This window comes from Schistocerca serialis, chromosome 2 (assembly GCF_023864345.2).
Source record: "Schistocerca serialis cubense isolate TAMUIC-IGC-003099 chromosome 2, iqSchSeri2.2, whole genome shotgun sequence".
Taxonomy (NCBI): Eukaryota; Metazoa; Arthropoda; class Insecta; order Orthoptera; family Acrididae; genus Schistocerca; species Schistocerca serialis.
In genome coordinates this window covers 1,054,548,091-1,054,557,403 of record NC_064639.1, presented here as the reverse complement: position 1 = coordinate 1,054,557,403, position 9,313 = coordinate 1,054,548,091, and positions in this window count along the sequence as shown.

Below are 9,313 nucleotides of genomic sequence, written 5' to 3'. Positions count from 1 at the left end.
ATAAGATGAACATCAACAAAAGCAAAACGAGGATAATGAAATGTAGTCAAATTAAGTCGGGTGATGCTGAGGGAATTAGATTAGGAAATGAGACATTTAAAGTAGTAAAGGAGTTTTGTTATTTGGGGAGCAAAATAACTGATAATGGTCGAAGTAGAGAGGATATAAAATGTAGACTGGCAATGGCAAGGAAAGCGTTTCTGAAAAAGAGACATTTGTTAACATCGAGTACAGATTTAAGTGTCAGTTGTTCCTGAAAGTATTTGTATGGAGTGTAGCCATGTATGGAAGTGAAACATGGACGATAAACAGTTTAGACAAGAAGAGAATAGAAGCTTTCGAAATGTGGTGCTACAGAAGAATGCTGAAGATTAGGTGGGTGGATCACGTAACTAATGAGGAGGTATTGAATAGGATTGGGTAGAAGAGGAGTTTGTGGCACATCTTGACAAGAAGAAGGGATCGGTTGGTAGGACATGTTCTGAGGCATCAAGGGATCACAAATTTAGCATTGGAGGGCAGCGTGGAGGGTAAAAATCGTAGAGGGAGACCTAGAGATGAATAAGCAGATTCAGAAGGATGTAGGTTGCAGTAAGTACTGGGAGATGATGAAGCTTGCACAGGATAGAGTATCATGGAGAGCTGCATCAAACCAATCTCAGGACTGAAGACCAAAACAACAACAACAACGCAGGCGTACAGACAATCGTTGTTTCCTCGGTCTATTAGCGAGTGGAATAGGAGAGCAAATAATTAGTGTTACAGGGTACAATGCTATCCATCTTGCACGAATCAATGAAGCAATCAGAACTTCTGGTGTCGCAATTCTGACCCGTACATTGGTAGAATTCGATTATCACCTTGATGTTTTGCGAGTGGGGCACACACCGAAACTCTGCCGTAGCAGATAGAAACTTTGAGAGTTGCCAAACGTTTTACAATAAACCGCAACGCTTGATCTCTAATGGTTTCGTAGCCATGATTTTTTAAAATCGTTTTTAAGTGCTTTGTAGGTACATTACAGGCCTTTGGGAGAAAGGTGTTTCGTAAAATAATCTCTCCGAACTATCCGCAATATCCTTAACATCTACGTAAATTCTTGGTTATTATTTAGGCCCTGGCGTGTCTCCCACCTTACAAAACGTTGCAACAGCAAATGCTGAAATATTCGCCTCGTACGTCACTGCGCCAGCAGAAGAAGCGAGCTCCAGCCCTTGACCTCGGCAGCAGGCACAAAGCCACTGTCACGAGGTAGGCGGAACTAGCCACTTTTTCGTTCACGATTACGTCACACCGTCATTACGCAGCCGCGCTCGCCTCGCAAGACAAACAAACGCCAATCACTCCAGGCTCTCATCTCTCGTAAGAGTCTCTGATGAGAGACGACGGACCACGTGAGAACTCTTGAGACTGAATACATATCGTGTGCGTTCATAAGCGTATTTCTCAAACGTCACAATACTGCTGTATCCTGAAACAGAATATTCTGTTCGTGTTATCCAGCGTTTCTGCACTAGATTATAAGCTAAGTTTACTGCATATCTTCTTCTGTATCCAGTAACGATGTCAATTCCGCCATATAGTTGCATCACACAATCTGCTTTGTTCTTCTGTCACCGATTTCAAGACTAATAATTCCGTCATCAGAAACGTACTGAAAACAAAGGTGACATACAGGGTGAAAAGTATTTAAACTGTCAAACTCTGGGAGGTTGTAGGGGACATCAAAACAAATATTTTTCCCTAATGTCATTTTTTCCTATGAGGATTATTTGAACCGTTGGAGGCCGTATTACGCTCTTCAGTTCTAGGCAACTGCTGTCCACCAGTTTAGTAGTGCATTGTCTCTGTTTACTAATGGAGCGATACACCTGGAGTGAGTACACTGATATGGTTTGTGAGTACTACGTAGCGCACCACAACGGACGAGCTGCACAGCGGGTTTATCAACAACAATATCCTAATCGCTGTGTCCCGCATCATACGACCTTTGCTGCTGTGTAGCAACGTCTGCTTGAGACCGGGTCATTTAGCAGATTACCTGGACAGGGACGCCGTCGCACGGTGAGATCACTGCAATTTGACGAAGCTGTCTTGCAGCATGTGGAGCGGGATCCTTCAATCAGCACTCGTGCAATTGCACGTAACATGGGGACGAATCAGACGAATGTTAGAACACTCCTTCGAGAGCAACTGTTACGTCCATTTCACTTACAGCGTGTCCACAACCTGGAACCAGTTGATTATCCACCCAGAGCAAAGTTTTCGCAGTGGTTCCTGAAACAGTGTGAAATGCATCCTACATTTCCATCCTCTGTGTTGTTTATCGATAAAGCAACGTTCGGGCGAGATGGAGTCTTCAACATGCACAATTCGCATGTTTGGAGTGGTACCACAGTTACTGGCGCTCATCAAGTGCGGTTCTTCGTTAATGTGTGGGTCGGTGTTGTTGAGGACTGTTTAATTAGGCCGTATCTGCTGCGTAGGCCATTAAATGGCAGGCACTATTACAATTTTCTCGCCAGAGCATTGCCAGAATTGCTAGAAGACGTCCCGCTCCCTACAAGACAACGCATGTGGTTCCAACATGACGGGGCGCCGGCACATTTCAGTAGTCGTGTGCGTCGATTCCTGGACCGACGGTTCCCAGAAACGTGGACTGGCAGAGGTGGTCCTGTACCATGGCCTGCTCTATCCCCAGATATGTCCCCTCTGGACTTTTTTGTGTGGGGAGAGATGCGCAACCTTGTTTACGCAACTCCTGTCGCATCAGAAGAGGATCTGGTTGCCCGGATAATAGCAGCAGCAGGAACAATTCAGGATACTGCTGCGGTTTTTGCCCGTGTCAGACAGAACATTATCCGACGGTGTAACCTTTGTTTACGTGTCAATGGAGGCATTTCTGAAAATCTACTGTAACTGAAATTGGGTTGTGTTAATCTGTTGTCTCTTGGTCATACAAAATGGAAAAGTGTTTGTAGGTTTAATTAATTTGCCGCGAGAGAGAGCGTCCTCTACCGGTTTAAATACTCCTCATAGGAAAAATGACATTAGGGAAAAATATTTATTTTGATGTCCCCTACAACCTCCCAGAGTTTGTCGGTTTAAATACTTTTCACCCTGTATAATCAGCTACATAGTGATCTGTGGTGATTGATACATGCAAAAGTTGTGTCCTGTATACGGTAGATTAACGGCTTAGCCCCAGCGTTTAGGGCGGATTATCCTTATTCATGGAGTCTATTGTGAAAACGACTTACATCTTTTTTTTAACCGTAATAGAATTAATCCCAGTAAGTTTCTCCATAAAGCAATACTGTAAGAATAATTTTGAACTAGACTCGTGTACAATGGTTTTCATGGACCATCATCAGGTACTTGCAGAAAACAAAACTGACTTTCATTTAACTTTTTACATCCCACTGGGAATCAACTGTGGGTACAATACGTCGTAAGTACTGAGTCATCATACTAAATTTTCTCATACCTGTCTCGACTTCCTGTTGAAATCATTTAATTTGCAATTGAAACATTACGATCGTCAAGCTTGAAAGAGTTTCTCCTCTGATTAAAAAGATGCTTTCGCCAACACTATACAGTATAGACCATACCCCTGTCGGTGCAATGATCTCTAGTGTACGTCTGCGAGAGACTTCGTCACATCGTCAGCACTCTACAGCTCTTACTTTAACGATCATTCTTGGACTATTTCAGTTACTCTGAAGGAAATGGAAGTTGTTACATCATGAAGCGTCATATTTAACAACCTCGTTTGAGGTGTACCTCAAATAATGAGTATTAAATTGTTAAAATTTCATTCCATTCGGAATTGATGTCAATCATCGACATGATAATAAGTCGTGATCTCCAGAGGTACGTATAGACTCTTGTAGTCACTGTGGCGTGGAATAAAATATCGTTCTGTTGTCATCTCGAGGAATTTCTTGTCACGCCTGCAACACATGCTGTGTTATTTCTTGAACATTGCTGGCTGGAGGTTGCTATCAGAGTATACATCTTTCCATCGCATCCATGCGCATATATGCTTAATAGGTGACGAATCAGTGGACCAGGCCGACCAGCCGAGGATCCGCACACTCCTCAAGGGCTTATGGTATGAAAAGCAGATCAGGGTCCTGCAGTATCCTGTTGGTATATGCCATTTGAAACTGTATTTGTGAAGTGTGTGACATCAGATTTTACCATTCTTGTCACTTACTGGTAAGCGTTTAGCCTGTCTTCAGCAATTACCAAATATGGCCTACTGTCATAATCAGTAGCTCCCTACACCACGATTCCAAGAGTTGAAGAGGTATAGATAGGAGAATAGGTGCCTTCTGTGACATCAGTTCGATTACGTAGACGTTTGCGTCTATCTGACCGCCATAAACAGAAGCGTGACATTGCTGAGCACTACATAATGACACTAGATGTGACAGATAACTCTAGCATTCTTACGCGGACCGAGTGTGCTGGTCGCGTATTGGGCAACGTCCGGTCTGTGTATGCTTTGCCTGGTCCCTGTCGGGACTACCCGGTACAGCTCGACATTTCATTTAGTTCTACGGTGTGGCTTTTATCGCCCGGCAGAACGCTCTTCGGTTCTGCAGAATCGTGGAGTCGGCACTGTTTTCCGTTCGCTACTTTTTCGTGATATGAAGGTCATTCACAGGTCCAGTGGCTGTCTGCACAAAAAGAGGTAGTCCAGCGGTAAATCATCACAAGCCTTAAAATGTATGGGAATGACACAGGAGAGGGATCAGGCTTCCCAATATATATTATGCAGTCGCACAAGCAACGGCTACTGTAGATTTGCTATGAAACTGTAGTACAATAAAAAAAAATTGGTTCAAATGGCTCTGAGCACCATGGGACTCAACTGCTGTGGTCATCAGTCCCCTAGAACTTAGAACTACTTAAACCTAAGTGACCTAAGGACATCACACACATCCATACCCGAGGCGGGATTCGAACCTGCGATCGTTGCAGCAGCGCGGTTCCGGACTGAAGTGCCTAGAACCGCTCGGCCACAAAGGCCGGCCAACGGCTTTCGATAGAACTGAATTAACAGTATGAAGACTTTACACTGAGGTGCACAAGTCACGGGATAGTGATATATATATATACAATGATGTAGTGAGTCGAGCAGCCGACCCGAGCGGAACGCTGCTCTCTGCACCTGGCGTAGCTGCCCGCTGATAGCTCCTCGGAGTGGTCTCTAACAAGCTGCAACTGGCGTAGCTGCCAGTGACGCTCTACTGAGCGGCACGAACCCGCGCAAGCCGCTTAACGCTTTCGGGCGCTAAGTGGCAAGAGCTTCGGCTCAACTTCCTGCAACTTCGGTTGCAAATCTCCCCAGCGGGACTCTCCCGTTCTTTGGTAGGGTTATCTCAGTGTCAGGGGCCCGTTCACGTCGGATAACCCCGCGCACTGTAGGCCGCTCTCTTCAACCCGCGCTCTCTTGCGCCGCGCATTGCACTCCGCGCAGATAGGTCGTAGGGACACCCCTCTTCTGTAGGAACAAGGTACACAGCGCTTTCGCTAAAAAGCAAATATTGTCGCTTCTTGAAAAATAGCAAAATTGTCGTGCATCCATCCTTCCCTATCCAAATAAATAAATAATCCCGAAACAGCAAAGATGTCCGATCTTTCCTGTGCTTCCCCACCACTCACCCGCAGCAAAGCTGCAGCACAAGAGGCGGTGATGCCGGCTACTCCCGCCATCGTTTCCGTCCCACTGTCCACCTTCCAAGAGCAGGTTGCCTTGAAGGACAAACAGATCGCGGAACAGCTGGAGCTGATCGCAGAGCTGATGGGCAGTGAAAACACACAAAAAGAAACACCCACACCACACACACAGACACCTGCTGAACAACAGAAGGACATGCCCCCTATCTCACCTCTGGCGGCCCAGGCACCGACGGAACCGGATCCAGAGCCGACAGAGGACACAACAAACACAGATGAAGACGGGCCGTGGCAGCAGGTCGGCCCAAGGCGCAAACAGCAGCCAAATACGCAAACAAGTGAGCCCACAAACTCACGAGGCAACGGCCGAGCGCTGCTGCCAACACCATCTACATCACGTACAAACAACAATAACAACACAGGGACACACAAACAACCCTGCGACTGCAGCAACCACAAATATACAAGCAGCTACGCAGAACACAAACAACACCGCGACTGGCTTCCCACCGGTCATCATCCACAACTACGGAGACCTAAGTCTCCTAAACAAGGAATTTAACAATCAGCACAATCCCACAACATACTACTCCAAGCTCACCGGGGAACACGCCGCACTGTACGTGGCGAACAAAGAAGACTACACGAATCTACTGGACTTTCTCAAAAAAAAGGAAGGTAGAACACTTCACGTACAGGACAGTCCTGGAAAAAACTCAGCAGTACGTGATAAAGGGGATAGACTCACGAACCCCGACCGACACAGTACACAATGAACTCACTGCTCTCGGGTGGGAGTGCATTCGGGTAAACCGAATGTCAGAGTTCGGCACAGCGAGACCATCTCATAACTACATGGCGGAGTTGGCCGACACGGCCAAATCCCGCGACCTGCTGAAGTTAAAGCTATTTCTTCACATGGTCGTAAATGTAGAAATTTACAACACGCCGCGCACCCCCCAACAATGCCACAACTGCCAGCGCTATGCGCACGCGGGTATCAGATGCGGTCTCGCACCCCGCTGCCGCATTTGCGCTGGCGGTCACACAACCCAACGCTGCAAACTCCCCCATACAGCACCTCGCAAGTGCGCCAACTGTGGTGCTGCCCATCCGGCAAACTACAGAGGGTGCATTGCTTACAAAGCAGCTCTGAGGCGCAAAATCGCGAAACATGCGAAACCTACCGCCATCACAGTTCCAAAACCGCCCCCGCGCCCAGTAAGAAGTGGAATATCCTTCGCTGGAGTGGTCGCTGGCAGCCCCAGCAGCGCGGGACGGTCAGAGGAGCCCCAGAGCTCAGAACACGCTCAGCAAACACCCCCAGCAACAAACACACAACAGACAAGCACAACGCCTGACACCACACCCGCACCGGGCACACCACACGAAGCAAGCAACAACAACAACACCCTACCCCCTGAGATCGCGAACTGCAGCCCACCACAGGCTACAGAAAACGCACCTACACAGGGACAACCACAGCGCCAGAGGAGGAGGAGAAGGAGAAACAGCCGCAGCACGAGGAACACGACCACACCACAACAACTACACAGGCAACAGAACACCAACACCCACGAACACATCCCGGACACCAACTCAACAACTCACATTACACACCCACAGAGAATACACAGGCGACCACAACTGCCACACGAACAACCGACTCGCAGGCCAGCCCTCACCAAACGCCAACACTGGAACAAGCGGCCGCTAACACGACCAATAACTCGCAGGCCGACATGACCAACATTACGACAACATTCCAGAGAATAATGGAAACATTATTCCCCGGACGCACGACCACCGAAATAGTCTCGAAGATTATGGGGTGTGTCTCACAACTCTTCATGCAGTTCATGTCGGGGACGCTCAACTGGACTAGCTTCCAAGCCACTATCACACCGCTTTTCACACTACTACATGGATAATACACCACACCAGCCCCGAAACGCAGACTTAAACACAATCACACAGATCCTGTTTTGGAATGCCAACGGGATCGCAAGCAAAAAAGCCGAGATGGCCGCGTTCATGGAGCGAAAGGGTATCCGAATCGCTCTTGTGAACGAAACACTGCTTACGCCTCGGAAACAACTAAACTTCCCAGGTTATTACGTCTATCGTACCGACCGAGCGGATGGCAGGAGGGGAGGCGGCACGGCAATCATCATACACAGAGACATAGACCACACGAACATCGAGCTCCCAGCACTTGAAAGACTAGAGGCTACGGCCGTCAGGGTCAAGTTCAACGGAGCCAACACCATAGTGGTATCGCTATACAATCCTCCTAATAACAAAGTAACACGCGATATCAGCACAGTACTCAACATAGCACCGCGGGTAATAGCCGCTGGAGACCTCAACGCAAAACACACTGATTGGAACTCACGAGTACGAACCTCCAACGGCAAGAAACTGTACGAACACGCGCTAGGCCGAAACTACATTATACTTGGACCGGACGTTCCCACGTTCGTGCCTACACAGGCCCGACATAGGCCAGACGTGTTAGACATAGCCCTCATAAAGGGCATCACATGTACACTCAACCTAACGGTTGAAAACGATCTGGACTCAGACCACATGCCTGTAATACTGCACATGGAAGAGACACTGCAGGACATCGAACCACGCAGGATGCTCAACTACAAGCGTGCGAATTGGACACTGTTCAAGGAAACGCTTGATAGTCGCATTCCTGACACACACGAAATTAACAACACACAGCAAATTGATGAGGCTGTGGAGGCTCTCACAACTGCCGCCCAAGACGGAATGACTGACGCCATTCCATTTACAACACCAAGACAACACTCGACGGCCCTGCCCCAGGAAATCCTGGGCGTTATCTCAATGAGGAACCGCCTCAGGAGATACTGGCAGCGTACCAGGCGCCCGTTCTATAAACTGCACGTCAACAGACTCCAGGGCATAATACGGAATAAAATTCAAACATTCAAAAACGAACAATGGGGACAGAAACTCGCTGGGCTGGATACCACACGTCGTGGCGTGTGGCAGCTGGCCAGACACTTCACCAGGGAGAAACATTACATTCCCACGTTACAAGGACCAGACGGCCCAGCCTACTCCGCGTCGAAGAAGGCAGAGCTTATGGCCACAACACTTGCAGCGTCTTTCATGCCGAATCTGGTTCCTTCAGACCCAGCATTCACACTTGAAACGGACCAGGAGGTTACACGACTTGTAGCCCAGCCCTCGCGCAACGAAATAAGACGTGCTAGCACAAATGAAGTCACATGGGCTATCAAGCACACCAACGCTAGAAAAGCCCCTGGGCCTGATGGCATTCAAAACCGTGTCCTCCAGGAGTTCACGGATAAAGCCGTTGAACACCTCACACACTTAACGAATGCCATCCTGACACACCAACACTTCCCTGACTTCTGGAAGGCGGCCAAGGTCCTGATGTTCAGGAAGCCAGGGAAAGACCACTCCCTCCCACAAAATTACCGACCTATCAGTCTGCTGTGCTCGCTCAGCAAGATTGTTGAGAAGGTAATACTAAAACGTATCACTAGGCATTGCATCGCCAACGACACCCTAAGACCGGAGCAATTCGGCTTTAGGAATCACCACTCGACAACACAACAACTCC